The sequence below is a fragment of the Octopus sinensis genome, linkage group LG22 (genome assembly GCF_006345805.1).
Source record: "Octopus sinensis linkage group LG22, ASM634580v1, whole genome shotgun sequence".
Lineage (NCBI taxonomy): Eukaryota > Metazoa > Mollusca > Cephalopoda > Octopoda > Octopodidae > Octopus > Octopus sinensis.
The window spans coordinates 19,869,592-19,874,591 of record NC_043018.1 but is presented as its reverse complement, the minus strand read 5'-3'; the positions used below and the strand labels follow the sequence as shown (position 1 = coordinate 19,874,591).

General features: G+C 37.4%; 1 protein-coding gene and 1 long non-coding RNA gene across 4 annotated transcripts in view; one reads left to right on the top strand and one right to left on the bottom strand.

Moving 5' to 3' along the window:
• LOC115223120 (alpha-1,6-mannosyl-glycoprotein 2-beta-N-acetylglucosaminyltransferase-like) overlaps positions 1-5,000 on the bottom strand; it is a 635,056-nt gene that overhangs the window by 430,725 nt on the left and 199,331 nt on the right. The gene's annotated exons all lie outside the window — the stretch shown is intronic.
• LOC118767503 overlaps positions 1-5,000 on the top strand; it is a 14,412-nt gene that overhangs the window by 4,226 nt on the left and 5,186 nt on the right. The window contains exon 2 of the long non-coding RNA XR_005003425.1: positions 1,181-1,190. This is a non-coding gene — a long non-coding RNA (uncharacterized LOC118767503). The remainder of the gene's footprint in view (positions 1-1,180; positions 1,191-5,000) is intronic.

The following is a 5,000-nucleotide window of genomic DNA, read 5'->3' as shown; positions in this document are numbered from 1 at the left end:
AAACAGGAACTGGAAGAACTGTTACTGTGCTGGACGAAAAAAAAAAACCCAAGCGGCACTTCTTCTGACTCTACGTTCTGAGTTCCAATGCTGCCGGGGTCAACTTTACCTTTCCCTCTTTCAGGGTCGATAAAATAAGTACCAGTCATGTACTGGGGTTAATGTGACCAACACTTATCTCCACACCCCAAAATTGCTGGCCTTGTCTTCTGCTATAGCCTCGGGGCCCACCAAAGCCTTGTGAGTGGATTTGGTAAACGGAAACTGAAAGAAGCCTGTCGTATATATGTATGTGTGTGTATATGTTTGTGTGTCTGTGTTTCTTTCCCCAACATCGCTTGACAACCGATGCTGGTGTGTTTACATCCCTGTAACTTAGTGGTTCGGCATAAGATACCGATGGAATGAGTATTAGGCTTACAAAGAATAAGTCCTGGGGTCGATTTGCTTGACTAAAGGCGGTGCTCCAGCATGGCCACAGTCACATGACGGATCACATGACTGAAACAAGTAAAAGAGCGAAAGAGAATAGACCTCAGTACAGCACTTGTACTTAATGTATTGCCCTTGAAACAGACAGAAGGTAAAGTTGACCTTGGTGGAATTTGAACACAAGAGAACTGGAACAATTACCACAAAACAATTTATCCAATGCTCAAACAACTCTTCCAAATGGGTATACTCTTTTACTCTTTTATTAGTTTCAGTCATTTGACTGCGGCCATGCTGGAGCACCGCCTTTAATCGAGCAACTCGACCCCGAGACTTATTCTTTTGTAAGCCCAGTACTTATTCTATCGGTCTCTTTTGCTGAAACCGCTAAGTAACGGGGACATAAACACAGCAGCATCGGTTGTCAAGCAATGCTAGAGGGACAAACACAGACACACAAACACACACACGCATATATATATATATATATATACATACATACGACGGGCTTCTTTCAGTTTCCGTCTACCAAATCCACTCACAAGGCTTTGGTCGGCCCGAGGCTATAGTAGAAGACACTTGCCCAAGGTGCCATGCAGTGGGACTGAACCCAGAACCATGTGGTTGGTAAACAAGCTACTTACCACACAGCCACTCCTGCGCCTATCTTGAAGAATTTGTTTCTAATTAAGACACAAGGCTAACACTTTTCTCAGGGAGGTACCTAGTTGGTTACCATTAACTCCAGTACTTGACTGGTATGTAATTGATGAAAGGCCAAACTGACTTCAACATGGTTTAAACTCTGAGCAGAGAAGATCAGGACAAACACTGCAAAGCATTCACTCCGACACTAACGAGTTTGCTTGTTAGCCACCATTATCCATTCACGTACAGCAAGGCAAACAAGTCTGATCAAATTAGGCCAACAACAATGGTTCCAATGACTCCTTTCGGTTCGGTTATAAGACGGCATTTCGTGAATTTTGAGCAACAACTTGTATTGATTCGAATGAAACAGTAACCTCAGTGAGGTCAAATGAAACCGTAGACCCTTTATAAAGTTGAGGGCAAAAATAAAATTAAGAAAACACACATACATACATGCACACACACACAAAAAAAAAAAAAAATCAAGAAACAGCAGGAGAAGGCTTTGATGAGAAGAGGAACAACATGATGGCCTGAAGGAATTCGAGACTGGATCTCTGCTACTGACAGAAAATAACAGAAGAAACAAAAACATCAAAGCGGCGCTATAAACGGTTCTCGGTAGAAACTGAAACGGTAAACGAAGGCTTTAGGCGCAATGTGTCTGGTGTTATTGAAATGAAACTTTTAAAAGAGGGTGAAAATGGTCAGAGACTGTATTCAATCATTTATAAATAGGTTTAAAATATCTCCCAAGACAGAAGAGAACATTTTCTCAACAGACTAACTGTACAGCAGTGTAGTATTACATAGTATGGCATGATATAACATAGAGTATATCTATCTCCCTCTCTCAGTATCTCTCTCTCTCTCTTCATATATATATATATATATATATTTAAGTAGGTGAATGAATTATCCTATGTTTATCGTCAGCATAGAAAATTCGTTTAACCAAAACCTGGGTAGCAAATTCACGTCAGAAACACGGTTGAAGCGACCTGTCAAGGGTAGAAACTCTGGGTTCATGTGCAGAAATTTGGGTGTTGTATATGAATAAATGAAAGAATGGAGTCGAACGAAGATGTTAACAAAATTCTTTTACTCTCGACATATGTTTCGAAGACAGCATGTTTTCATTCCAAAGGAATAAAGAGTGCATTATGCAATCTTTCATTTATTCATATATATATATATATATATATACATACATACATATACATACATATATACACACACACACACACACATATATTATTTATTTATTTATTTATTTATGTCATCATCATCATCGTTTAATGTCTGTTTTCCATGCTGGCATGGGTTGGACGATTTGACTGAGGACTGGCAAGCCAGGAGACTGCACCAGGCTCCAATCTGATCTGGCAAGGTTTCTACAGCTGGATGTCCTTCCTAACGCTAACCACTCCAAGAGTGTAGTGAGTGCTTTTTACATGCCACCAGCATAGAAGCCAGTCAGGGGGCACTGGCACTGACCATGTTTGGATGGTGCATTTTATGTGCCACCGGCACGGGAGCAAGTCAAGGGCCACTGGCATTGACCATGTTTGGATGGTGCTGTTTACATGTATATATCAGTTTAGAGGGATATATTATCTGGGTGGATACTTTGGTAGCTCTGTTATGTTCCAGGTTAGGACTAACCCCATCAATTAGTATTTAACTAGTAGGAGTTGTCATTCACACAGTAAATACCTCTGATGGGATGTACCAGTTTCCATATTCTCTATTGTTATAATTATTACCTTTGAAGGTTATTTTTTCCATGCTGACCACTGGATAAAATCGTTATTTTATTTTTAAATTAACGATCTCATCCTTATTTATTTATATAAATTTAAATTTATTTCGTCACTGTATTTACTGCAGCGATATTTTGACCATATTTCACATGGAACTAAACGGCGGGCATTTTGAACTGGCTGTGATGCATATGTGCATATATATGTAGGTATACGCTCGTATATGTAAGTATTCGTATGTTGTGCCTATATAAATACGTATTTATGTTTCTCTTCTGTGTGCATTCTACTGATGAGGCAAAGCATTACTAAATGCAAAGTCAGAAATCCGGATCTAGAATTATCCAGTAATTTTTTACTAGTTTCATCTTGTCTCTTTGTTTTCTCTCCGTGGTGATATATAGACAATTATGGTGGTTTTATAGTCAGATCATGGCTGCTATTTTCAGCATGGTGGTATCTCGACCCCAGCTGAACCGTCCAACCCATGCTAGCATGGAAAGCGGATATTAAACGATGATGATATATGCACTCACATACATACTACATACATAACGAGGGGGTGCCGAAGGGTTCCTGGCTTCGGGTAAAAGAAAATGCAGGAGGGTCACTTAATTATGATTTTTATCCAACATATTCCCATCTCAGTTTCACACATCATCATCATCATCATCATCATTGTTCGACCATGGTTGAGACAATGGAATTTACCATGCTACGCCAGACTTCACAATCCATCATGGCATTACGGAGGTCTTGTTGCTGGATACCTGTATCCCTGGAGATTACATTATGGTAATCACTTATTGCAGCAGTCCTTTAATTTTCCTAAGCGCTGTAAAAGAACTCAGAAGGTTGGGGCCTCCAACTAGGCCTTTTGCGACACCCTTAAAGCCAGGAACTTTTCAGCAACCCCTCGTGTACCCATGGATACATACACATCCAGGCACGTACATGTTATTCTGTAATGATCACCTGTCTATTCCCAAATTGGTGCCGTAAAACAGACATGATGATGATGATGATGATGATGATGATGATGATGATGATGGCAATGGCATTACCAATTATAGTGATGATGATGATAATGACGACGACGACAACAACAACAACAACGACAACGACGACAATGATGTCGATCATTCTTAATGCTCATATCATCTGACATTTAACTGAGTTTATAGGAGAAATGAAATTAGTAAAATTACACCACACACACACACACACACACACACACACACACACACACACAATTCACACAGAGGCTCTCTCAGACACACATATGCACATACATGCACCTGCATGCACATTTGCATAATGTTTCCAACTGCAATAAAGCGGACACAAGTGAAACAGCAATCTCTGTTAAAACGGCAATAAACATAATACAGTTTTGGGGAAGGAACAATTTGCAGGAAATTCTGGCTGGGTTGGGTTCGAGTTTGTTCTTGTGTTTTTTTTTTTGGTTGTATTTCTATATCCATAGAGAAAGCAGGAGATGATTGATGTATGTGTGTGTGTGTGTGTGTATATATATACGCATATATATACATATACATATATACACAAATGTATACACACATATATACATATATATATATATATATATATATACACATATAATATATACATACACATATACAAACACACATACGTACATACATATATATACACAAAGATGCATATATACATATACAAATATACATATATATATATATACATATGTATATGTGTGTGTGCATGTATAATTATATATATGTGTGTGTGTGTGTGTGTGCATGTATGTATATATATATTTATATAAACACACCCATATATATATATATATATATATTGTGTGTATGTATATATATATATATGTATATATATATACACACCCATATATATATATATTATGTGTGTATAAATAACATATATATATTAAGTGTGTGCGTGCATATATATATATATAAATATATATATATAACACACACACCACACACACACCTATATATATATATATATATATACACATATATACAAACACACACACGTATCTGTAGTAGTAGTAGTTGTATAAATTAGATCTAAAATGGTGAGTAATCAGTTTAAATTATATTTTTGTACTGTTTTTAGTTTGTTTGGGTATTTTTGTTTTTGTTTTTTTTTTTCCTT